Below are 27,638 nucleotides of genomic sequence, written 5' to 3'. Positions count from 1 at the left end.
GGAACATTCCTTCTGGGGCAGGAATGCTGAAGCAAGCATGCTAGATGAGGGATGACAGGGTAAGGCCAGGGAGAGAGGCCAAGGATCAGGAAAGAACAGAAAATAAACTCCATTCTGAAATCTGTCAGGGCAAAAGACAGTTCTTGCTGGTTTTCTTAGCATCTGTCACGTAGTAGACTCTAGTTATTCCATAAAGTATTGAGTATTCAACTGAATATTTAAGGTAAGGCCAGTTTGCACAGCCATGAAAAATAGGCAGAGAAATTCTGCCTTGGATAAGTAGTGGGGAGACAACAAATGTTCTTGAGTAGGAAACCTGACCTAATCCAGTTCAACAAGCATTTCCTAAAGGCCTCCTCTTATATTTGAGGACCAAGAATACTTGGTCCTTACCCTCAAGGAGAACCTCTACCATGGGAAGGGATAGTAATACTACCTCCCATACACATGGGGCTTTTTTTTTCTCTTACCTAGTCTCACCGGAGAGGAGAACCGTGTTCTAGGGAGGTGAACCTGGCAAGAAAGACTAAAACCACCTGGAAGGCCAGCAGATGACAAGGTCTGGCTAGGATGGTAGAGACAGGAACCTATGACAGAAAGAACTGGCAGGGTGGGTCACTGACTAAATTGGAGAAGCTCAAAAAAAGGAGTTTGGGATGAGAGCAGGAAGACTGACGTTTTGATTCCCAGATGGTACCATTATCTTCAGACAATGCTTTGGCTCAGTAAACACCAAATGCTAGGGTCAGTCCGCCCAGCCATTCTTCCTGTTTCTGGGAATGGGGGTTACACATTCCGTCCTTCCCATCTGCCCAGGGTTTTTTTGTTATTTGTTTGTTTGTTTAAGCTAGTTGTGATTTCCTGTAATTCTCATTCGCAAGGGGGCAAGGGGAGGTTCAATGAGATGATACAGAAAGAAGGAGCTGACCATTCTGTTGTCCATCACATCATGACAAATGCATCAATAGTCCTGCACTAAAGTTTTACTGGCAGCTCTTATTCTGGGAAGAAGAAAAAAGGAGAAGGAAGCATTACGTTTTAAAAGCCACAAGGGAAGTATTCTCCTTACACAATGAGTTTTCCCCTTCTAGGCAAGCCTCCCCAACTGCATTTACTGAGGAAGGATGAGACAGAAGTGTCAACCCTGACAGCAAACAGGAGGGCCAGCCTGGCTCCCAGAAATGCGGCCCCTCCCTCTGAAGCCTGACCCCACACTGCCCACTCTGCTGTCCCTGATATCCGAACCAGAGGAGACAAGCAGCAGCACAATAGCAGGGTGAATAGTAGTGCTCTCTGGAAGAATTGCCATTAACCTGTATTTCCTAATCTTTCTTCCAAAAACAAGTATAAGTTGTAGTTTCTTAAAACTTTTTAAAAAATAAGTTACTGGGGGAAACAAATTTGAGATGTGCACCTTTACAAAGAAAAAGTACAATTTAGCTCTCTTTCCTAACCATTAAACAAGCATAAAGGGGAAAAAGAGCCCAGCATTAAGAAGAAATTATTACTTATAACACCTTGGTGGATTCTCTGCCATATTCTAAACAAGTACTTCCCTCCCACCTGTGACAGATTCTGACTACCCTAGAACAGTCACGCTGTACCTTTCTACAGGGGCTTCAGAAACTAAAACTAGGATGTGACCTGAGAATATCTGTTTTTGCAAGCATTTTCCCAGTGCCCTGTGTTAGGCTTCCTAGGGATGGCAAGCAGTGTTTTACAAGCCCTTGACTTGGCTGTTTCAATGGCAAGAGGGATGTTTTGTCATGCTGCAAGATTTCATTCTGTAAATGTGGTCATAATCCCACTCCAGGAACATGAAAACTCAGGATAATTACAGAATCATTATTATTAACTGGCATTTGAGTGCTTATTCACTGTGCACAGATGTAAGCATTTTACATTTAGTATCTTATTTAATCCTCACAACAACCTTAAAAAGTAGATACTATTATCTCTGTTTTTAGGCAAAAAAAAACACACAAAACAAAAAACAGAAGCAGAGGGGCTAAATAACCTTTCCAAGCTCACACAAATAGAAAGTGCTAAGACCAAGATATCAAACTAAGCAGTCTGACCCAAAAGCATGCAATCTTGGTAGAGCTGAAATTTACTCCACATTATACAACGTAATTAATTTTAAATGTTAAAATTATCCTAGAAGTATCATGGACTAGGAGGTATCATTATAAAAAGAAATGGGAAAGTCTGAAGATTGTTCCCCTGATGCTTGCAGCTATGCACCTTCTTGAGGTGGGGTGGGACTTGGCGTGAGCAAGCAGCAGAAAGCCAACTGAACATGCACATGTGAGGGCTGATTTTGAAAGTCTAGGGTGGGCCAGGTGATACTAAAGCATACTTTGAGCGACACTACCTTGGGGCATTCTAGGAGACTTCTGAAGCTGCTGTAAGCTTTGGGGACATAGGTCACTAGATGATAGTTAAGTCCCCTGAACTGCTAAGGAAACAGATAATCACTTTAAGTCACAGGCACCTCATGTTAAGAAAGCTGTATGGCCAGGCGAGGTGGCTCATGCCTGTAATCCCAGTACTTTGGGAAGCCGAGGCAGGGGGATCACAAGGCCAAGAGTTCAAGACCAGTCTGGCCAAGATGGTGAAACCCCATTTCTACTAAAAATACAAAAAAAAAAAAAAAAATTAGCTGGGCGTGGTAGCATGTGCCTGTAGTCCCAGCTACTCAGGAGGCTGAGGTAGAAGAATCGCTTGAACCTGGGAGGTGGAGGTTGCAGTGAGCTGAGATCACGCCACTGCACTCCAGCCTGGGCAATGGAGCAAGACTCCTCAAAAAAAAAAAAAAAAGAAAGAAAGAAAGCTATCGACAGAATGGAGTCTATCGACAGAATGGAGTAAAACAAGAATTCAGAAACATCAACTCTCAGAGCCCTCGTTACAGACATGCATTTGAGATTGCCTTTTCCCATGATCATCATGTATGCTTGCCCCCAATTCTCCACAACTGAAATAACCAGACTAGAAGTTGCTTCAAAAAATGAGCTTGATTTTTCTGGAAAATAACTGCCAAAGATGGATACATTGCATAATAATGCTCAAATTAACATATTCTTAATAAAAACTTAGAAAAGGGTTGAGGGGGAAAAGTTTGTGTTTTGTTTTGTTTTCATGTGTGTTCTTCAAGAGTCCAAACATGCACTTGTTTGGAAGTTGAATAAAGATGTTTCAGTTTAAGGCTTTTCCTCTGTGTTTTAGTCAAGAGTCACTAAGTGTCCATCCACATATGTGAGCTCACCAATTCTGTCCTTCGTCCTTGGCTTAAATTATCTGTTTCAATTGTATTACTCTCCAAGAAAGATGGCTCCAAGCTCAGAAAAGGTTTCAGTAATTTAATTAAGTTGTGCAGAAAAGCTGATGCTTTCTGAGGCACGAGCCTGACCGTTCTCTGCTCCTTGCTGGTCTCTGAGGGTAAGTCCTGACTGCTGCCTTCCCTTGGCGGGGACAGCACCTCTACTCCCTGACTTCCACAAGATTTTTACACTGCCCAAACAGTGTTTGGCCAAACATTCAGACTGCCTGGCTCTGCTACTTACCGCCTATGCCATCCTCAGCAAATTTTTTTTAACCTCTTTTATCCATCAAGTGGGTACACAAGCAATCTACTTCAAAGTTGCTATGAAGATTAAATAAGCTAATATATACAAAGCACTTATAGCAGTGCCTGGCACATAGAAAGCATTCAATATGTTAGCTTTTATTTAATATTGAAGAAAGTTTTACATAAATTGAGAGCTTAATACCTGTAGACGCAGTCTCAATCCATTACCACTACATTCGAACCTCGCAACCATGAAAATAAGACGAGACAATGTTTATGGACACTTCCTATGGTAAGAAAAAGGAACTAGCTCAACTGCTGACTATGGGAGCTGTTTACCCATCTTCCCTCATTTAGGTCAGAGAGCCTGCCTCCATCATTTTCATATACCACCCCCAACACACACACACACACACACACACACACACACACACACACACACACACTGGCAGATGCTCAATAAATCCACAGTGAATTGCACTGACTGTAGGGTTGGTTGTGCTGTAAACACAGCAACCCCAGCCTCACAGCAAGAAGTTGGCAAACGAGAATCATCATTCCTGGGCATTCCTGGCCAACTTGAACAGAACAAGGGGGCCGCCTTTCTCAGTTCCCGCTCTGACTCATCTCTGAAAGGAAAGGGAGCATCTGCAGGAGAGGGGCAGCCAGAAGTCACCCAGAGGGAAACAGCAGAAGTGCCCCTGAACAACCTGAGGTAGCAGGGAATTAGGATAACATGACAGGCATTACCCAGTTCCTCCCACTGGGCCAAATGGGAATCCATGGAGGCGATGTTTCAAAGGCAGATAATGTTGCCTTCACTCACTGAAACGGGAGCTGCCTTTCAGTAGAGTACAGGCCAGTCTATAAATACCAGGGATTAAAAGGCATCCTGTGGGGGCCCAAACGCCATCTACCTAAATACAGAGGCTGTCTGGTCCTCCAGGCTCCTCTGTTCCATCCCTCAGGGAAGAAGTGCCATCATCAACATTATACTCCCTCCAAGGGACCTCCAACCTCTCTTCCACTTCAGCTTGTTTTTGCTAACCAACCTCTCTTTTCCACACCCTCACCAGGACCATTCACTCCCAAGTGCCCCTCCACTGTAGCTTCCACCTGGCTGTACCCTCCTTTCTCCAGGCATTTGTTCTCTGTCTCCCTCACTACCTCATCCCCCACCCCAACTTTCTAATCCACATTAGATTCTAATCCACTTTATCTGCCATAAAATAACCACAGGCAGAACTAAGCTCAGTGGCTCACGCCTGCAATCCCAGCACTTTGGGAGGCCAAGGCTGGCAGATCACTTGAGCCCAGGAGTTCAAGACCAGCCTAGGCAACATGCAAAAACCCTGTCTCTTCAAAAAATACAAAAATTAGCTGTGCATGGTAGTGCGTGCCTGTAGTCCCAGCTACTGGGGTCAGGGGCTGAGGTGGGGAGGTGGAGGTTGCAGTGAGCCCAGACAGCTCCATTACACTCCAGCCTGGGCAACAGAGTGACACCCTGTCTCCAAAAAACCTGCCACAGGCTTTGGAATCACTCCAACCTTGGTTCTAGTTCCAACACAGTAAATTACAGTACTTAATGTTTCAGAGCTCGGTTTCCTCATTTATACAGTGAAGATCAGCCTACCGAGTTAAAGCATTGAGCACGCTGCCTGGCACAGAGCACACATTCAATACTTTCTGCCTTGTCCCACTCCCCAGGGGATTTTTCTTCTTTCTTTTCTGGGATACTCTGATACAAACACTCTTTCTAGGTATCATATCTGCTAAATATAGATCTCTTAACCTAAAGGAATGACTCAAATGTTGCACACTTTCATTACCAACCGTATCTCTGTAGCAAGCATACAGCCCCATCAACATCCTTCAAATTCCACTAGAGAGAGGGTTGGTCACTTTGTACTTTGCCACCACAAATGACCCATGTGGTGAGAAAAAATGATCAGAGGGGCTGGGAAGACAGAGTTAAGAGTCACTCTGGGGCTGGGCACAGTGGCTCACGCCTGTAGTCCCAGCACTTTGAGAGGCCGAGGCAGGCAGATCACCTGAGGTCAGGAGTTCCAAACCAGCCTGGCCAACGTGGTGAAACCCTATCTCTACTAATACAAAAATTAGCCGGGCATGGTGGCAGGTACCTGTAATCCCAGCTACATGGGAGCTGAGGCAGGAGAATTGCTTGAACCCAGGAGGCAGAGGTTGTAATGAGCCAAGATTGTCCCATTGTCCTCCAGACTGGGTGACTGAGTGAGACTCTCTATCTCAAAAAAAAAAAAAAAAAAAAAAAAGTCACTTTGGGCAAGAGTAAGGAATAAAGTCTCTGTAAGATAAGAGCAGCACTCCCATGAGACTAAGGGCCCCCAAAAAAGAGTCCCATAATCCCACATTTACATGTAAAAAAAATTTAAAATTAATTCTGAGAGCAAGAGCATCTGCCTTTTACTAAAAATACCACCTGGTTCATTTCTGATAAGGCCCAGGCATAACTTTACATAGACCAAGGACTGCCTACAGTATGTCCCTAAAAGGTGGCATCCTAATGACAGCTCCAAGGCAATGTGCCATGCCTCTCTCCCTGATATCCTAAAGCTGCTCCTGCAAATTCATGATTAGGCCTGAAATAAACCCAGAGCTTCACTCTTTTCTAAGTACCTTCTCCAAAACTTTTAGTCATCACTCTCGAAATCAGAATTAATTTAAGCAAGACTATCTTCAAAAACCAGATAAATACTAGAGCAACATAATAAAGGTCCTGAACAACCTGTGTTTTAGAGGGATTTTTTTTATCGTGGTGGTGGGAGAATTTCTTCTCCAATTCTTATTTTGCAATTATTTAAGAGTAAGAGGGTCCCTTCCATGAGGTCTTTAACATCCTCTAGCATCCACCTGTTGCCAAGCCAACAGGAGTCAGAGCAGAGTCCTCTAAAGAAGTGTGACAGACCAGTCGCAGTGGCTCACGCCTGTAATCCCAGTATTTTGAGAGGCCAAAGCAGGAGGATCACTTGAGGCCAGAAGTTCAAGACCAACCTGAGTAACACAGCAAGACAAAAAAAAAAAAAATTTTTTTTAATTAGCCGGGTGTGGTGGGGCATGTTTTTAATCCAAGCTGCTTAGGAGGCTGAGCTGGGAAGATCACTTGAGTCCAGGAATTCAAAGCTATAGTGAGTTATAACCAAGTCACTGCATGCCAGTCTGAGCAACAGAATGAGATCCTATCTCAAAACAAAAGGAAAAAAAGTGTGGTGACTTGGTTGGTATTAAGCACGAAAAAATGGGTGCTTCAAAGGTAGGCCCGCTCATATTTTTCAGATCATGATGGGGAATTATTAAATGTAAACCCAATAGCCACAGCAAGGAGATATTCAAAGAATATCTATGTTGAAAAATGAAAAGTAAACTACAGGGTTTGCCAGGCACCATTAAATGCAGATTTGGAAAAGGGAATATGTGAACCGCATGTAAAGACAAAAACTATCAAGCGCTGCAAGACTGTACAAATATGCACGTGTCATCTTCCAGTTCACTGTGCAAACTGAGATTGGTAAAATTTAACACTGCATTGCCTGTATTTTTAACTAATTGGTAAGTATTTCATGACCCCTGTGCAGCAGGAAGAGAGCAGGGCAAATGTGGGAAGGTCTGATAAGCAGAAAACAGAAAGGGCAAGGATAAGAAGTGTACTGTAAAAACCCAAGGTGGGAAGGTGGGAAGCTGGGGGCTTAATCAGCTCTGGCCCCAGGGCTGAGTTTGAGGAGGAGAATCTCGCACTCTCTGGAAACCATACTGAGCAGAAATCACTCAGGGCTTTTTTTCCCCTCTCAAAATGCAAATATACAGAAAAGGAGTCCACAGAGAAGCTCAAAACCTATTTCCCACCAAGACTGGCTTCAACTCAACCATTCTGTCCCATAAACTGGCAGATCGTTCTGGGAGCAGATAGAACACCATGGGAAGCACTAAAGTGGTATAGGGAGAGGCCTTCCCTAGAGAAGCAAAGCTGTCCTCATGCAGGCCGTCCAGGATGAAAGTGGGAAAGGATGAGCAGAATCAAGTGATGTGGTTCAGTGTGGACTCCAGCAGCAGGGACAATTTCACAGAGAAGGCCACGCCTGATTTTTAGATGTGACAGAGTTCAGAGAACTGAGCCCATGAGGGGAGTGGGAGGGAGTGTGCCACCTACAAGACCAGTAGGACATGGGAAAAAAGGAGAAAGAAAACAAGCCCTTCCCTTTGGTCATTCTGGATGTGGTCCTAAGCTGGCTTCTCTCACTCAGACCCACCAAACACACTGACCCTTGCTAACCAGTCTCTGTCCAGACTGGCCATGTTCTGCTGTTTCATATCCGCAGCCCTGGCCAGTGCTTCCTGTCTGCACATCCGCGAGGCCTCCGTGGTTTGCTGCCACCCACTCTGATAGGGCAGCACTGAAATATGAAGGAGACTATGTAGGCGTCAGCCCTGTTTCTGCTGCTGACTCAACATCTAGCCTTAGGAAAAGTCACCTCCTACTCTGTGCCTCATTTTCTGTAACTTTAAGGTAGGTAAAACTGCCTCCTCTCTTCAAGCATAGTTGTGAGGATAAAAGCTGATAACAGCTAATATTTACTGGGTACTTACTATGTGCCAGATATTGGGTTCACCGCTTAATCGTCTAGTCTCATTTAATCCTCAAATCCCCCCATGGAATAGACACTACTCTTAACTCCCAATTTCAATTAAAAAAGCTAAAGCTTAACAAAGAGACTTACCCAAAGCCACACAGAACATCTAACACTACAAAAGGGTCAGCCACTAATTAATACTTCCCCAATTCTTTTTTTTTTTTTTTGAGATGGAGTTTTGCTATTGTTGCCCAGGCTGGAGTACAATGGTACGATCTCAGTTCACTGCAACCTCTGCCTCCCGGGTTCAAGCAACTCTCTTGCCTCAGCCTCCCTGAGTAGCTGGGATTACAGGCATGTACCACCATGCTTGACTAATTTTATGTTTTCAGTAGCAGTGGGGTTTCTTCATGTTGGTCAGGCTGGTCTCAAACTCCCGACCTCAGGTGATCCGCCTGCCTCGGCCTCCCAAAGTGCTGGGATTACAGGTGTGAGCCACTTGAGTATCGTTTAGTTGTCAGGCACTTACCCACCTTTTTAAATATCCCATTTCATTTGATTTTCATAAAAATTCTACAAGGGAGTACCTTTAAATGTAATTTTTAAATTATTCAAGTTATACTTGCCAACAGTAAAAAATTCAAATGAAACAAAAAGCAAGTTTAAGAAGTTTAATCCTTTACCATTCACATCCAGAATTCCCCACACCAGGCAATCATTAATATTTTGGTAGCCATCCTTCAATAGATAGGTAGTGTTAATATCATTTCTATCCTACAAATGATATAAGTATCAAAGAGGTTAAATTTGCTCAAGGTCATATAGCTGATACGTGGCAGAACTGAGACTGAAACAGGGTCACTCTGATTCCATGGATACTTTCTGAAAAATGTGTCATTAGGCAATGCTATTGTTGTGTGGACATTACAGAGTGCACTTACATAAATCTAGATGGCATAACCTACTATACATCTCAGCTACATGGTGTAGCCTAGGCTACAAACCTGTATAGCAGATATGTTACTGAACAGTGTAGGCAATTCTAACATGATGGTAATTATTTGTGTATCTAAACATATTTAAACATAGAAAAAATACAATAAACTATGGTATAAAAGAGAAAAAATGGTACATCGGTATAGGGCACTTTCCATGAATGGAGCTTGCAGGATGGCAAATTGCTCTGGGTAAGTGAGTGAAGAGTGAGTGTGAAGCCCTAGGACATTACTGTAGACTTTATAAACACTGTACACTTAAGCTACACTACATTTAAAACTTTTTTTTCTTCAATAAATTAGCCTTAGCTTACTGTGACTTTTTTACTTTATAAACTTTTTAATTATTTTAAACTTTTGGACTCTTTTGTAATAACCCTTAGATTAAGTCATACAGCTGTACCAAAATATTTTCTTTCTTTATATCCTTATCTGTAAGTTATTTTCTATTTTTAAAAAATCTTTTTTTGTTAAAAAAAAAAAAAAAAAAACTAAGACACACACACACAAATTATCCTAGGCCTACAAAGGGTTAGGATCATCTATAACACTGTCTTCCATCTCCACATCTTATCCCACCAGTAGGTCTTCAAGGGCAGTAACAGAACTGTTATCTCCTATGACAATGCCTCCCAGAATACCTGCTGAAGAATCTGCCTGAGGCTATTTCACAGTTAACTGGTTTTTGGGGGGTTTTTCTCTAAGTAGAAGGAGTACAGTCTATGTTGATGACAAAAAATATAGTAAATAAATAAACCAGAAACACAGTTATTATCAAGTATTATGTACTGTACATATTTGTAAGTGCTAGACTCTAATACAACTGGCCATGCTGTAGATTTGTTCACACCAGCATCACCGCAACCAGGTGAGCAATGTATTGTGCTATGACCTTACCATGACTACAATGTCACTAGGTAATATAAATTTTTCAATTCCATTATAACCTTACAGAACCACCATCACATATGCAACAAAATGTCATTAGACAGTGCATGACTATATGCACATGTTCATATTTTTGTTCCATGAGTACACAAAAACATGCTGACCTTAGGGTACCTGTGCCGAGATGTGGATGGAAGAACCAAAAAGGGGCTATTGCTATCATATTGCTGTTTGCTGTTCCTTGGCAAGTTAATCAAGTCTGCAATCCTAGGAGGTTTCCCATCTCTCAACGTGTGTTACCATACCAGTGTCTCATTTAGCATTCGAGCCCCTGCTGACTTAACATCACTACTATATACAAGTACGGTTGCTGCCAAATGCATACTGGTTGCCAAAGGTCTTATCTTTCTGTAAAATGGGACTACAATCTTCCTGACAGTATCATACTTGATACAGGTATCTTACATGAAAGCAATTTGGCCAGGTGCTATGGCTCACGCCTGTAATCCAAACACTTTGGGAGGCCAAGGCAGGTGGATCACTTGTGGTCAGGAGTTCAAGACCACCCTGGCCAACATGGTGAAACCTCATCTCTACGAAAAAAACAAAAATTAGCTGGGCATGGTGGCAGGCACCTGCAATCCCAGCTACTGAGGAGGCTAAGGCAGGAGAACTGCTTGAACCTGGGAGGCAGAGGTTGCAGTGAGCTGAGATCGCACCACTGCACTCCAGCCTGCACAAAAGAGTGAGACTCCATCTCAAAAAAAGAAAAGAAAGCAGTTTGTAAAATGAAGAAATCTTTATTTTACAATATGGATGTCCAGTCTGCATAGTAAATGCGGGGAAACATAACCCATCCTCAAGGAGGTTGAAATTTATGAGAAGAGACTAACCAAAACACTGGGCCAGGCATGGTAGCTCAGGCCTATAATCCCCAGCATTTTGGGAGGCTGACGCAGGCGGATCACTTGAGTCCAGGAGTTCAAGACCAGCCTGGGCAGCATGGTAAAACCCCATCTCTACCTCTCTAAAAAATTAGCCGGGCCTGGTGACGCATGCCTGTAGTCCCAGCTATTCAGGAGGTTGAGGTAGGAGGATCGCTTAAGCCCAGGATGTCAAGGCTGCAGTTAGCTGCAATGGTGCCACTACACTCCAGCCTGGGTGACAGAGCAAGACCCTGTTTCAAAACAAAAACAAGCCAAAAAAACACTGGAGAACCATATAAAAAAGTATAATTAAGTGTTAAACTTAGTGCTGCAAATAATTCCTGTGGGGAGAGAATTAGCATATAGGAAAGAGCATCTGATAAATACTTGATCAATTAATGAGTTCAGATGTGGTGCTTGTAAAACCACCCCACCTGTTGCCTTAACATTAGCCTCCTAATACCTTCACTATTCACAAAGTTATACCAACACCAAAAGCCCTGAAATCTGTTCATTCTACCATTGTTCACATATAACCCAAGAAAAAAGCATGTCAGCATTGGTACAGAGCACCCTTCTTTCAACCTTCTTTCAATGATGTGCTTTTAAAAAAGCATGGGCAGACCTTGAAAGGAGATGACTGACACAATTATATAATTCCAGAAGTAGAACTGTCCCCCAAAAGAGTTCAGTTGTGGAGAACAAAGAAAAAAGTGTTAACTACTTCCTTGCTTGCAGCCCGACACAGTGGATACTAAACTGCAGAGGCAAAGGTGTAAGTTGGCTTTCAGGAATGAATGATGCCTCTCCAAGGCTTTTAAAAGAACAGAATTGTAGAAACAAAGACCTGCTACCTAAAAATTAGCAGGGATGACTTTCTGGTCTACACCCCTGTAATAAGGGAGTCCTGTAGTTTGTTTTTGACTGGCCTTGCTAAAACATTCTGGACAACCTCCAATACCTCTTTTTCCTTCACCTTCCACTGCCATAGTTCCTGAGCTGTCTTCTTTTCCTGCCACCAGACAGGGTGAACTTGGTGAATGTTAACAGCTTTTTAACACCCTGTTATATTTGTTTTTCACTCAAACCAGGTCTCCCTCCAAATGTCTCCATTTTTAGAATTTCATCAAGAATACCACTCTTTCATTCCTTGTCATCAAGGCTCATGGCCTCAAAGTCACCTTGCCCTCCTATACTTGTTATTTTAATCCCCTACACCAGGTCAATCATTTATTAATCATTCAATTAATCCAGGAGGGGGTACAAGGAAGTGGATGAGACAGTCACTGACCTCAGAGAACTTCCAATGTCAGCCTGAAACCGGGGCCTACACAGAGATGGCTACCCAAAGAGGTAAAATATAAGGAGAGGGCCTACGTTTACTGGGAACTAGATACTTTACTGCCCCAAGCAGGTTGTAAAGCCACAGATAAATCAGGAAAAGAGATCTCACAAATCAACATTTCTATCTAAAATTGAGGCTTGAGAGAGATAGAAGAAGAAAAAAGATTACCTAAGGAATTCATTCTACTGATGCTCTCTATTCCCCTTCTCCCAGTCCTTTTCTCTTTAATTAAAAATAGGATATGTCAGGGTCTGAAAGCATTAAAAACTGGTGGATTAAATAAAGCCAGAAACAGGAATCCGCAAAGGAGACCAAACTCCTAGGCCTAGCTCACTGCAGAGAAAGACGATTCATTTCTTTAATAGTGAGCCTAGGGGGAAGTCTCTAACGATACTTTTCAAGTTCTTCCTTCCAGAGTGACTGTGGTTTGGAGCCCAGAAATAACTGACAAAGCCTGAACCGTCAAGCTGAAAGTCTGCTGTACACAAACAATTCCTCCAACACTACTCTCAAAAACCTCATGAGTATTCCCCGTCTGCTAACTCCATGCCAGCAAGTACTATGTCCATTTTGTTCTTTGTTCACAACTGTATACCTAGTGCCTAGAACAGGCATTCACTAATTATTTGCCAGACAACTAGATTTACTTCCCTTTGGTTTCTGCAGCAACCACCTACCAGCCTCCCCCCAGCCTGACATCATAGCCTAACCAGATTATCAGCTCACAAATTATTATGACTTGAGGGTACATGTAAAGGAAAGATGGATCGATTAATTTTTATGAAACTCAGAGCCCATTTTTCTTACTATTCTGTTGTGCAACAAGCAAAATCCCCACAGGACAGAAACAAGGAGGTAGACAATCTTCCCAAGGCAGAGTTTCCACCTGGAGGCAGATGGAGGATTGATAAAGGGGTGGACCAGATAACATACCATTGGTTAATTGTCTAGCAATGCCTCAAGAATGCCAACTGCAACAGCAGCACCCACTGAATACAAGACTCTGTTCACTGGTTTTCTGGGATGGGGAAAGTCAGTATACATGACCTGCTTCCTTTCTGCCTGGTTAGAGACATACAGTTAGAGATGTGCATTAACGCTGCATTTAGTTGGGTAGCTGATTTCATATACAATAAGCCCAAGGAAGTCAGGACCACAGCTCTGAAGGGTTTGATCGGTTAATGGGGTGTAGAGGCGGGATCAATTCTCCCAGATGGAGAACACATCCCATTGGCCTGGGGTCAAGTGGGTTTTTTTTTTTCTTTTTTTGAGACAAGGTCTTAACTGTGTCACCCAGGCTGGAGTGCAGTGGCGCCATCATAGCTCATTGCAGCCTTGACTTCCCAGGCTCAAGCAATCCTCACTCCTTCAGTTATCCAAGTAGCTGGGATTACAGGTGTGTGCCACCATGTCCAGCAAATTTTTAATTTTTTTTTTTTCTGTAGAGATGGGGGCTCTCACTACGTTGCCCAGGCTGGTCTTGAACTGGTCTTGAGCAATTGTCCTACCTCAGCCTCCCAAAGTGCTGGGATTACAGGCCTGAGCCACCATACCGGGCTAGGGGGCATTTCTGAATGGCAAAGATACACAGCACAGAGATTTAAAAGTTAAGCAGGCCCAGCCTAAACACAACACCCATTTTTTAAAGTGAAAGCAAGTTTCTTAAGAACGTAAAGGAATAAAAAGAATGACTACTCCATAGTCAGATCAGCCCTGAGGACTCTGTACCCATTTTCTTTCAGAAGAACTGGACTTAAAGACTCATTTCCTTTGTAATTTCACTATTAGACTCAAAACTACAATCACAGAAGTAACTTGAATTTGTTCCCAACAATATGAATGACGATACCCTGCTGGACTCCCAATCCCCATTCCTGGACCAGGCCCAGAGGATGGGGAAAAACAAAGAAGTGATCACACTGGGACAGAAAAGCAGTAGACTAGGAATCAGGAGCCCTGGCTTCTCCACTAGCCCTTTCACCTCTCAGGCAAGTCAGCTCTGAGCATCCATTTCCCATTTGCACTTCTATAAAATGAGGAGGTAGAATAAGAACAACCCCAAAGTCCCATTTTTCCAACTCTAACATTTCATGAGTCTAGAGTCTCTCTTCATATACTTTGTTGTGCAAGGAGTTTTGGTAGCATCTAGATATCAACAGTGAAGAATCTGGATCTTCAAATAACAGTCTTGTCTCACTTCACTCAATCTGTAGAAACTCCTAGAATTTGGGAGTCAAATCTGCATTAACAGGTAGGGCCTGCTCCAAATCACAAAATTTTCGGCAATGAGTTTTGGCAGGGATGTTATGGCTGCATTCACACACATTTACACCCACACACAGGAGGGATCTTTCTAGAAGAACTGATCCTTGGCCTTGGCTATACATATAGTGTGACATAGTAAAAGCCCCATAAAACTGCATACTTCTACCATACCTCGGCTTTCTGCTGAAACTGCTCTCTATAACCCAAATGTGAATAAGTAATTAAGGACTGTAATTTCCACCCTACCCAGACAATGTGTAAACAAATGCTTATCTTGACTTTTGTGAACCACTTAAGTAACAATCAGAATGTCAAAAGTCCCCTGGCCCTCTGAATGTCAAGAGCCCCTCACCCTCATCTTCGCCCAGGAATCCACTGGAATGTCTGGAGCCCCTCACCCTCATCTCCGCCCAGGAGGTAATTTACAGAATCCACTAGCCGTCAGAACATCTGAAGCCCCTCACCCCCACCCCTGCCCCTCACCCTCACTCCCGAGGTGGTTTTAGGGGTATAAGAGGCCTTGACACCCTCCTTTCGGGGCCACGGGTTGGAGAGACGCGAGTCCTCCGTGGCCGCCAGCAATAAAGACCCTGAAATTTGGCATACTTTTGTCTTGGTGTTGACTATCTATGCTCAGGCCAGTACAACATAGGAATCCAGAGAAGATAATTCAAGTTCCTAGTTTTTGTCTGTCTTGCTGGACAAAGGGCATGTGCCCTATCCCTCCTGCTTCTCTGTGGTGTAACCATCTTGACCCTCTGTTAAACCATTAGGAAGCCTACATATGCACACTTTCAAGAGCTTTTAGTAGGGATCTAGGAGCAAAGAAAGCAAGACTAGCTGTTGGTCACAAGTGCTAGTACAGGCTGAGTATCCCTTATCAGAAATGCTTGGGACCAGAAATATTTTGGATTTTGGAATATTTGCATATACATAATCAGGTATCTCAGGGATGGGACCCCAGTCCAAATAAAAAAATCTATTTATGTTTTATATACACCTAATACACATAGCCTGAAGGTAGTTTTGACTGAGACCCAAAACATGAAGTCAGGTGTAGAATTTTCCATTATGTGGGCGCTCAAAAAGTTTAAGATTTTGGAGTATTTCAGATTTCAGATTAGGGAAACTCAAGCTGTGGTTCCAATCAGAACAAGGGCAAAAGAAGACATTCTGTTGCAGTATTTCATTAATATGGTTGGCATGATGTAAAACCACCCAGGGACACATCCTGTAGAGGAAATGACACTCCAAGCAGCACCATCTGCTCCTTTTTTTGGCTGGCATGATCTGTTTTTAACCTGGGGTTACACCTGAGGTCCACCTGGAAAAGCCCTGTGGGAGCTGCTCTAACGAGCACTCTTTCTCAGATCTACTCTTTCAGGGCACTCACAGCCCCTCTCCCTCCTCCCTACCTTGCTGGCTGGCTCTCTATTCAATAAGCATTCCACTCCTCAACCCAGCAGAAGCCTCTGAGCACGTGCACAGAACCCTGGCATGGAATTTTTCACAAGAAAAGGAAAAGCTTCTGAGAACTACAAATCACATTTGATAAGGAAGGCCCTGGGGGTTCACGGTAAATTTCTCTCTATAAAACACAAAGATGAGATTTAGAGCTGAGGCTTCACATTGAAAATCCTTTCTTTTTTTTTTTTTAAATTATCAGTACATGTGCACTGAATTTAGGCACTATTGTGTCTGTCAACTCTCACCAATGGTTAAAGTTCTGCACCAAATATTTGGAAACAATGCTACCGGAGAGTTCAAACTTAAAAACAGGATTTTCCCTTTCTGTTTTTGGGTTTTGGATTTTTTTGGTAGCATCTTTTCTTGATTCAGGGCAATATCCACAATACCATAGTAGGACCAAGACCTTACTACAATAATGTTGTTCTTCCTCAAACAAACTGCATAACGAAGTAGAATGTTAACCTTAAAGTGGAGATATGGATGAATGCAGCTTTAAAGATGCCTCCTTGAGAAATGAAAACATACACCCCCACAGAAAAACTTATACACAGATGTTCTTAGCAATATTATTTATAACCAAAAACAGAAACAACTCCACTGTCCATCAGCTGATGAATGGATAAACAAAATGTGGTATATCAATACAATAGAATAGTATTCAGCAATAAAATGGAATGAAGTATTGGTACACGCTAAAACATGAATAAGCCTCAAAAACATTATGCTAAGTGAAAGAAGTCAGCTATTAAAGACCACATATTATATGATTCCATCTATATGAAATGTCCAAATAGGCAAACCTATATAGAAAGAAGGTAGATTAGTGGTTGCCTAGAGCTAGGTGGGATTGTTGAGAAACAGGGAGTGACTTTTGGGGGTGATGAAAATATTCCAAAAATTAGATTATGGTGATAGCTGTATAATTCTTGGCAATATACTAAAAACCACTGAACTGTACTTTAAATGGGTGAATTTTATAACATGTAAAAAAAAGCTAAATGAAAAAATACAAAGTTGAATATGCAGGTACTACCAACTGAAGATGGAGAAAACAAAATACACATTATGTTTATGTTAGAGTGGTAGAATCATGGTGATTTTTTTCCCTTCCACTTTCTAAGCTATCTGTAATCTTGTGCCTCCCCACCAAAAAATACCACAGTCTTCCTTCAGTTTGCACAGACCGCTATAATTTAAAATGCAAGTTAAGCAAAATCACTTTGTTTCCTTTTTCAAGTTATTACAAGCCTCTGTCCACTTTGTTGGGCTCAACTGAGAACAATATAAAGAAGGAAGAATTGGATAAACAGGCTCTTATGCCATTCCCAGAAACCGGTTTCATTTTACTGTCTTTGTCAGAAGCTGAAGCCTAGTCTAGCCAAAGAAAATTTCAGCAAGGACAGTTTACATAAAGGGCAATTCCACGCTCTAATCTTAAATTTCTGTGGGTGAAGGCAAGTCACTGCTGGCAGTAGATTAGACTTGGAAAGATTAGACATTCCCTCTCCTCTAGAAAGGGTGGCGAGAAAGGGGAGGCTGGGAAAGATCCCTATTTGTGTCTCTTTTCTGAGGTTTTGTATCCAATCTCCAACTGCAGAATACTGAATCATTTTTCACCATAGAAAATCCTCTTCTGAGTAATAAAGAATTGTCAGTCACCACCTCTGCCGTCTGCAAACCCACTGAGAATCTATTATTGTCATCAGGAATCCCAGGCTAACTTTCCTCAAATCAAGCAAGGAGGCGGTGCCAAAAAATAAAATAAAATAAAATAAAACACTTGTGTATGTGTGTAGGAAGGGGGAGTACATTTAAGGGCACGCTGCTATCAGGTAATTTTAAGGATCTACTAACACTGGCAACAGTAACAGGGAACTACATCTGTTTCTGTTTGAGAAAAATGCTTCAGTAATATCCTATTTCAGGAGTACTGCATGAATTCTTGGCACACAGCCTTCAGATGTTTCAAGCATGGCTATTTTCCTTTTTTGAGATATAAGAGCCAGGGAGGGAGGGTACATCACAGGCCAACACCACAGTCTGTAAAACCAGTTTCAGTTCTCACTGCTGCACTTCCTGCTGTCGCTATATCCAGTACCTTCACAAGACTCTTAACTGTCCCCAAACCTTGACAGTAGTACAGCTGACCTTTCACCGCTGAAGTGACCCAGCTCACTGCCACTGCAAGGTCCACCAGCACAGTGACTTCCACACTCAGGAAAGAACCAGAGAATGAGAGAGCAAATGGAGGAACCCTGCTTATTTCCAGGCCAAAAAAACTAAAAAGGGAAGAAAAAGGACACCATTGCAGATACGTGAGCACAGGAAGAACACAGGTGGCTAAGAGGCTCTGCCACAAAAACCTAAGAGGTTTTTGTTAAGAGGTACCTCTTTCCCCAGAACTTGTACTTTTTCAAATGAAAGGTTCTTACACAGAAACATGAACTTACGCTCATCCAAGGGATACACAATGGCTGTTGCCTTGAATCCAAGCCAGGTGTGGAGTGAACAGATCTTGATGTTCAAGGACAGACCACCTGAAGCTTCCTGAGTACTATGGAACTCATGAGAAACCTGGAGAATCTCTATTTCCCCTAGTTTTGCATTTGTCCCAAAGTTTACCCATAACCAAATGTCCTAATTCTCAACGTTCAAGTCTGCAACAAAGCAATGTTTGCTCTCAAAGTTAAAAAAAGAAAAAAAGAAAAAAACACAAGACATGGGGCTCCTTCCTCTATTAGCCCTTCAGATCTTTCTCCTACTGCTTGAGGGAACACCCTCTAACAAGACTTCCATAGTGTCCAGGCAGAAAGAAGAGGGAAAATAGATCCTGCTTGTCAGCTTCAACCAGGGATAGCATGTCAATTCTGGTAATAACTTGCTTCATATGTGGCAATTACACAACCTGGGCCCAGTGGATCTGCCGACTTTCACGCCTGCAAGTGTGAACTGTCCCATGGTAAATGGGGAACTAAAGGGGAAAGACAATCATGTGTGCCCTCTGGCTTTCCCTCTCTGCTGTCAAGTGGTTCTGCTTCATTCTCCACAGTTCACTTGTTTGGTACTGAAATGAGGAAGAGAATGTACCTTAATTTTTTTTTTTTAAGATGCTGTATTTCTCAAAGCCCACAAATGACACCAATAGTAACCTGGTTGTCAGAAGAGCTAAGGATATGAAAAAAGGGCACAAGAAAATATTTGAAGCAAAAGCCAAGTCTTTATGTGGAAAATGGACAAGTGTAGAGGGAGTGAAACAATGTTTAGTAGCGCTAAATTTGAAAGAAGTTCTAACTTTTAAGAAGCCAGGTGAATTATTATGTTTTGGAGGGTGTGTGTGTGTGTGTGTGTGTGTGTGTGTGTGTGTAGGGGGAAGGCTGCTGCAGGAATTGCTGCCCCAGCAAAAGAGGAAAGGAGGATATCCACTACTGAGAGATGCACCATTACATAAGAACACGAGTTCAGGCTGGGTGCGGTGACTCACGCCTGTAATCTCAGCACTTTGGGAGGCCAAGGTGGGCAGATCACAAGGTCAGTTGTTCGAGACCAGCCTGGCTAACAAGGTGAAACCTCATCTCTACTAAAAATACAAAAATTAGCCATGCATGGTGGCATGCACCTATAGTCCCAGCTACTCAGGAGGCTGAGGCAGGAGAATTGCTTGAACCCAAGAGTCGGAGGTTGCAGTGAGCCAAGACTGTTCCACTATACTCCAGCCTGGGTAACAGAGCAAGACACCATCTCAAACAAAACAAAACAAAACAAAACAAAACAAAACAAAACAAAACAAACACAAGTTCAATCACCACACCTCAGAAACTGGCCGGAAAACAAAGTGCTGAGGTCTCTTTATCTGCCAGCCTGCATCAGTAACACCTTATTCTACCTTTCTTCCCCTTCTATCTAACCAAATTCCGGGCTTTCAGAAGGCAGGCCTCAGTGAAAGAAGTCAAACTTGGCCATTTGACAATGGGTTTGCTCTCAGGGTTTACACACGGAGCACTGTGGCATTGTCCCCATCTAGGTGTAAGTGAGAATTTGTTTCATATGCCATTTCTACTACAGTATCCAAAAAATCAGGACTCACACCAATATTGTCCTCTGTTTAATTCACTGGGCAGAAGTTCCTTCAGCAGTAAATGGTCACCAACGAAAGTCCAACATAAACCAAAACAAATTGACTTAAAGACTGTGAGTCCATGAGAGCTAGATTCTGACTTACTCAATGCAGAATCGGTAATACCTAGCGCAGTGCCTGGCATACATTCTGTATCACACAAATACTTGGGAGTACCCAATGAAAGAATGAACAAATGAACCTTATGCAAACATACCATCAGTAGGTACCCTGGAGAAAGAGTTTAGAATGCTCATGATCTGAGAAACAGCCTGAAGCAGCAGTGCTTTGAGAAGGTTTTAGAAACACTCCAATTTCACTTTTACCAAAAGGTAAACAAACCAGAAACTAGTAGTTCAGAGTGTGGGCTCCACCATGAGCTACCTATGTGACGTGGGCAAGTTATTTAACTTGCTTGGTTTGAGTCTAAACTAGAAGAATGGGGATAATAATATCTACCTCTAAAGTCTGTTTATTAAATAGGTTCAAGAAAGTAAAGCCCTTAGCACAAAGCTTGGTACTCAGTAAGTCCTCAAGAACCTTTCCATATTATTGCTGCTTAATTAAATACCTTCTTTCCTGAGGTGCAGACATACCTCCTCAACTCTAGGAAAATTTTAATTTCTGGTTGAATATGCTTCTAGCCAAAAATACAAAGCCCAGAGAACTCAGAAGTCAATGCCAAGCACATGTCTCTACTAGCCTCCACTTGATGGTGACAATTTGGGTGTGGAATTCCCAAAACAGAAAAGGTGTGTGTGCATAACTCCTTTGTATTTTTTACACCAGAGGAACGAAAACAGCAAGAAATGAGGTAACTTACTGTGAAGGGTGGAAAGACACACTTCCTATCTCTGTAGATCAAAAAAGGGAGTAAATCCCTCGGCCTAATTGAAGCGGGTAATCTTACTGCACCTCTAAAAGAGCGCACAGGAGCCCAGTTAGCAAGAGCAACAAAGCCTAGCATGTCGCCTGCCACCGAGAGAAAATTCTGTGGGAACAACAGCTTTAGGCCTCTGCCCAGACGCCAGCTTCCCTTTAACCAGCCCAAGACTTTTTGACGCCTCTTTGCTTCTGGGTCTTGCGGTCCCCATAACCACCTCCCCCTCTTGCTCCTAAATTCTTCCAGGGTAACTTTTCTCCACTTAAGCAGCTCCTCAGCCACGACTCCCATGCGGGAGAGTCAGATCCACACTCACAGCTGGGGTCTCTTAACCAGGAGTGAAAAAGGAAAGTCTGTATGTACGTGCCTACTTTTTGAAAGAAAAGAGCTGGTTTCGGGGAGTTTAGCCTGGTTAAGAAGAGAAGTTTTTGAGATTAAAGAGCAGCCGAGGCGCCGGGGCTCCCGAATGCTGCGGTGCGCACAGGCAAGCTCTGAGATTTCCTCAGGAAATCCACCCTCTCTAAGCCAGCCCTGCCCCAGCGCAAGCCCCGCAGCTTTATTAGGCTGAGGGCAGTAATGACAGTGGCACAGAGGGCCTCTGCCTACCTCCTCTGCACCTACCGGCACGGCGTGCGGCTCTCCTGGCGCTGCCCGGGCAGTGACGCGGGACGGCGAGCCCCGGACCGCGAGTCACCAAGTTCCCGGCCGCAAACCAGCCGCCGGTCTCCCCAGCCGCGCAGCCCCCACCGCCGGCCCGCCGGCCGCGCCACGCCAGCGCCGGGCTCCCAGCGGCTCGGTTTGCGGCCGAGTGACAGCGGGCCGGCGCGGAGAAGCGCGAGGAGCCGCCGGCGCCGGCTCGGGCTCTGGCCAGCGTTCCTGCCCGGCGGTGTACGCTGGCCCCGCGCCCCTGACAGCCGGCCGGGCGCGCCGGTGGCACAATGCCGGCCCTGCCGCCCCTCGGCCGCGGTGACAACTCACCCGGGAGCCAGCAGAGACCTCCGGGAGGGGGGCGCTCACTGCTTCCACGCCGCCGCTTGCGCGCGCCCGCAACCCTTTCAGGTCTAAGCGAGGCCCCGCGTGCCCTTGTCTGGCTCGCGCTGGCCGGCGCTGTGGGCAGAGGAAGCGCGCGGGAGGGAGGGAGGCGGCGGGGTGGTCGCCGGCTTCGGAGACTAGAACGCGGCAGTAGCGGCGGCGGCGGCGGCGGCAGCGACCGCGTCACTGACCCAGCTGTACCGCGCGGGCGGGGGAGGCCCCGCGGAAGGGAGGGGGCAGGGAAGGGGCGGGGCCAGGCGCGCACGCAAGAGCGCGGGCGTCGCGCCGGCGTCGTGCCGGCGTCGAGTCGCAGGGACCGCCCCGCCGGGAGGCTCCGCACGCACGCGCCGCTGGCCGGGCCAGGTACCCGCGGGAGAAGCGACGCGGTGGGGGAAGGGGGCTCTTAAAGAGACGGTCTCTCTGCGCTGGATTGGATGGGGCGGTGGCACGGACCCAGCTGAACCGTGAGGCGTTTTCAGTGCGCTCTCCAGTTCGTTTATTATTATTATTAATTTGCATTACCGAATTACTATTATTTGTAAAGAATACTGCCTTCAGGTTTACAAGGCTTTTGGCGCATGTTATCTTGTTAGCTCTTGAATTGCTCGTCTGACCTATCTTTGAAGCAGGTTATTTTCTCCCGGTAAAGCAGTACACCAAACTGTCGTCCTAGCCTGCTAACATTAAAGCTTCCCGGGGTGGGGGTGGGTGGGAGTGAAAATGCAGATTCGGGGCCCAGCTCCAGCCATTGTGATTCAGTGGGGTCGGACTTGGGAGTGTGTACTGTCACAAGCATTCCGAAGTGAGTGATCCTTCAGCATACTAAAAGCACACAAGGGATCTCAAGGTTGAGAAAACCGCAGTTCAGAGCCAGGACTGGCAGGGCCCGGGCTAGAACCCTGCCACATTCCTAACTGTATTTCCCCTCGAGCCTTGCCTCCTGGGGCTATTTTCTAGCTCATACTGAGTGAGCAGTTTGTGCACTGTATGGCCACATCGTTTATTGGTCATCTCTCATGCAGTGTGTCCTCAGTTTATGTGTTTACAGGGCCCATGGTGCCTTAATTGGGAGGACTCTGGCTTTTTCATCTTTGTGCCCCAGGGCTGTCTCAGAGGTCCTCAATAAATGTTAAAGCACTCCTACTTGTAAATCAGTGGTAGAGTCCACATCTGTACGTACAGACTTGTGTCTTTACTGCAGCTTGTGTCTGGCAGGCCTTTTGTCCCAGATGCTCTTGGACAAAAAGATACACCTTCTCAGGGCCTCTCACCAGGCCTAGTTCTAGTAGGCTTTCAGGAAAAGTGCTGTGAATTAACAGGGCATGTCCTTGTGAAGTAGCTTGAACCAAACAAGCAGAATGCTCCTCCCCATGCACACAGGCCCGTCCACAAAAGAACCCTTCCCTTCTGGGCCCCACAGCTACCTGTGGCTTGTTGCTATAATACCTGTTGTGAGCCTATCCTTGTTCTGCCTTCTTTCTTCCTTGCCTTCTTGGGTCCCAACTCACTAGAGGAGATGGGCACCCCTCCCTTCCTGCTCATTTGGGGCCGCACTGCCCAGACCACTAGAAAATTGAAGTCTGCAGCAGAGCACAACCAAATCAGTGTGGGCAGCAGGAACACGCCAGGCAGACCCAAGGCTCAGGGAGGGGACAAGGGGGAAGGAAGCAAGGGAAAAGGATGGAGAAAGACTTAGAGAAGCCCAATGGAGAGAAAGAGAAAAAGAAAGAGGAAAGGGAAGAAAGAAGGCATGGATAGTTCAGATTAAATCATCTGTCAAACCAACTAAGCCCCTTGCTATTAACGGGCCCAGTGACTTCATGCAAGAACTGCCACCTTATAAAATCCTTTCTGAGACCCTATGCAGATCTGTCCATCGCTGCCTGAAAATCCTCTCCCAGACCCCCAGTGTCCACAGAATGAAACCAAACTCATCAGCAGTTTGATTCTGTGGACACTGGGGGTCTGGGAGATTGTGGAGAGCAAGGATTGTAGTAGCCTGTGCTCTCCACAATCTGGACCAAACGCTCTCCATCCCTACGAACACCCCACACTCCAGCCTCCCCATACCACCCGCTGGTCTCTAACAAGCCACTCCTGATACATCTCACTCACAAACCAGGTGCCCTTGCTGTTTCCTCAATCTTGAAGAACTTCTCCTTCAGAATCTTCTTACTTACCCTTCAGAATTTTCCCAAGTTCTACTTTTCTGTGGCACTTTTGTAGAGCCCCAGTTTAGCATCCATTTCCTTCTGCTTTGAATTGCGAGAATCAGGGTCAAATCTCCTCCCTTTATAAATGCTGGCTCGCCAGCCTTTCCTGTCTGCTTTTCCCCTCCTACCTGAAGTTCCAATGGCCTCCTCTTGTAGAGCTGATGAAAAGCCCCTGTTACATTCTGCTTATAGGCCTTGCTCTTCTCACCTGCAAAATGGAATGGTACTTCCTGGCCTAGGGTGAGTATCATCTTTCTGCCATTGAAAAGATCTCACAAGATGAATGTTAAGAATAATTTAGACTTAGACATTTTCAAGCGGGAGGGATGGTAGATTAATTAAAATGGTTTAAAACTTTTAAGATCTTTTTTTTTTAATTTAACAGCTTTCTCATGCCTGTAATCCCAGCACTTTGGGAGGCCGAGGCAGGCCGATCATTTGAGGCCAGGAGTTCAAGACCAGCCTGCCCAACATGGCAAACCGCGTCTCTACTAAAAATACAAAAATTAGCCAGGCATGGTGGCACACACCTATAATCAAGCTATGTGGGAGGCTAGTTACAAGAATTGCTTGAACCCGGGAGGCAGAGGCTACAGTGAGCCAAGATCGTGCCACTGCACTCCAGCCTGGGTGACAAAGTGAGCTCTGTCTCAAATAAATAAATAAATAATTTAACAGCTTTCTTGAGATATTCACATACCACCAATTCACAGTTTAAATTTGTACATTTATTTTGTATAACTTTATAAATTGTACAAATTTGTACATGTACAATTGTAGATTTAGAGTGAACAATTCAATGGTTTTTATTATATTTACAGAGTTGTACAACATTTTACAACAGTTTCATGACCCTGAAAAAAACTTCCGTACCTATTAGCAGTCACTACCCATTTCCTCCCTCCCAGCCACCTTCCCTGACTCCCTCCCTAGACAACCAATAATCTACTTTCTGTCTCTATAGACTTGCCTATTCTGAGTGCTTCCTATAAATGAAACAATACAAATATGTGGTGTTTATAATTGATTTTTTGTTTCTTCCACCTAACATAATGAATTTTAAACCAGAGCTAATTTTTTATTTTCACTTTTTAATTCAGACCCTTTCTTATTCTAAAAGGTGGCTCTTTGAGCTAATATTCCTGGGTCCTTCCAGATTTCCAACACAAATCCCACAAATCCTTTTTTTTTTTTTTTTTGAGACAGAGTCTCGCCCTGTTGCCCAGACTAGATAGAGTGCAATGGTGTGATCTCGGCTCACTGCAACCTCCGCCTCCTGAGTTCAGGCGATTCTCCTGCCTCAGTCTCCTAAGTAGCTGGGATTACAGGTGTCCGTCACCACACCCAGCTAAGTTTGTATTTTTAGTAGGGACGGGGTTTCACTGTGTTGGCCAGGCTGGTCTCAAACTCCTGACCTCAGTGATCAGCCTGCTTCTGCCTCCCAAAGTGCAGGGATTACAGGCATGAACAACCGCACCTGGCTGATTTCCAGCACAAATCTTAATACTCTACTCTAAATCTAGGTGTCAGAAAATGGCATGGGGGTTAGATTAGTCCCAGTTGGAGGTGAGTAGAATAGCCAACCATCCCAGTTTGCCTGGGACTAAGGGGATTGCTGGCATATGGGACTTCCAGTGCTAGAATTAGGACAGTCCTGGGCCAACCAAGATGAGGTAGACACTCCTGTGGTAAGAGTCAGGAGGCATGGTATTCCCTTCATCTCCCAGGAATCTAACAAAGAGTGTGTGCCTTTACTACTTGCAGGGCAGGGCAGAGGAGTTTGGCTCTCTCAAAGTAAGAGAAAAGGTTCAAAATAAGTACATGGAATCCCAGTTGCTATGGTTATTACATATAATAGTAGTAATGATAGCTACTATTTACAAATCACCTACTATGTGTCAGGTGCTTGGTAGGGACTTTATACGTGTAACCTCTAATTTTGGCAACAGTCTGCCAAGTTAATTATCATTAACACCATTTTACAAGCAAGGCTCAGAGAGATTTTTTTTGACATATCAAAACCACATAGTATGTATGTTGCAAAACCAGAATTCATTCTTGTTTGTCTGTCCAAAGGTCACACATTTCCAAATAAACCATGTGGCTCCTCCCCCCCCAATAAAAATTGCAAATAAAGACTGAAATTGTCCTCATATATCTCTTACTTTTTAAATAAGTGCTTTTTTGCATACCATCTCCTTTTATCCTTACAACATCCCCATAAAATGAAGAGACATTATTGTCCCCAATTTTACCTCTAGGGAAGTTGAGGCACCGAGAGGTCAGTAGCTTATCTCTATAGAAATTAGCATGAGTTTCATGTTTTGATTCAAGATTCCTTGGGCAGCCTTCAAAGCCCTGTGAAAGTAAACCCGTTTGACCCCAGGGGAGGTGGAAGTATTCTGGCCACACTCACTGGAGAATGTCAGGGTCCAAAGTGGGTGGGTTTTGCAGGGCTAGGCCAGCAGGAGCTGAGAAGCAACTCCCACTCCAGAGGAGGAAGATCTGGGCTCAGGTGGTTATCTGAATGTGTGATCCTGCACCATCACCAGGGGCAACCCTTCTTGGAGCTTGTCAGGAGCCTGTGAGAGCCAGGCTTGGTGATGCAATCCCTGCTGGCCACTGGTTGGAGAGGGCTTTGTAGAGGTCAGAGTTCAGGGCTTAGATCTGGGCTATCACAGCAGCAGCTATGATTCCCTGTCCACCCTAACTCTGACCCTAGCCCTAGAAAATGTGCACTTGAAGCTGCCCAATTGGCAGGTACGTATCAGAGGGCAACTGAGCCCCACCTGCTTTTCTGAAGCATTGAAAAGCCTTTGACAATATTCCTTCACTAACACAGGTTGGGTAAGCTAGTAAAAGTGTTGACCCCATTTTTCACACAAGGAAAAGCCAAGGTAGAAAGGGAGCATCCATCTGCTGTGTCCCCAGATGGTATCCCAGTGGAAGATGAATGAATACCAGATTCTCCCCACCCTGGTGCCAACCAGCCTGATGACCTGCTGTTCCTCCCTGCCCTTTGCCCAAGGGCTGGGCAGTGAATCTGAGAGAATCTGCAGAGAAGAAGGAAGGGACTGGGGGTAGCCCAGGGCCTGAGGCCTTTCTAGACATAGCCAGCCTACAAACCCCTCCCACATAAACACACACACATATACACACACAAACACACACACACACACACACACACACACACACACACTGCTCCTGGTCATTTGACACTGCATCCCTCCCTGATGGTTCATTTTCAGGTGATTTAATGGTGAGAAGAGAGAGCTATGTGATTGGCTCTGCTAGCTCTGAGCTGCCAGTGCATAGAAGAATGGAGTTACTTC

The 27,638-nt window shown here is 44.5% G+C and overlaps 1 protein-coding gene across 2 annotated transcripts in view; it reads right to left on the bottom strand.

Moving 5' to 3' along the window:
- The window catches only part of SUSD6 (sushi domain containing 6), a 106,276-nt gene extending 84,142 nt beyond the window's left edge, over positions 1-22,134 (bottom strand). Inside the window, exon 1 of one of the 2 annotated variants that reach the window (XM_012438174.2) lies at positions 22,040-22,134. The gene's annotated coding sequence lies outside the window, so the exon portion shown is untranslated. Of the gene's footprint in view, positions 1-21,682; positions 21,704-22,039 lie in introns of those variants that run through there. The other variant, XM_012438175.3, reaches the window with a different exon arrangement.
- Positions 22,135-27,638: the final 5,504 nt, after the last annotated feature.

The sequence above is a fragment of the Aotus nancymaae genome, unplaced genomic scaffold, assembly GCF_030222135.1.
Source record: "Aotus nancymaae isolate 86718 unplaced genomic scaffold, 86718_ANA_hifiasm-v0.15.2.pri h1tg000011l, whole genome shotgun sequence".
In the NCBI taxonomy this organism is placed as follows: Eukaryota; Metazoa; Chordata; class Mammalia; order Primates; family Aotidae; genus Aotus; species Aotus nancymaae.
The sequence above is the reverse complement of the archived record's forward strand: the minus strand, read 5'-3'. Positions and strand labels throughout refer to the sequence as shown.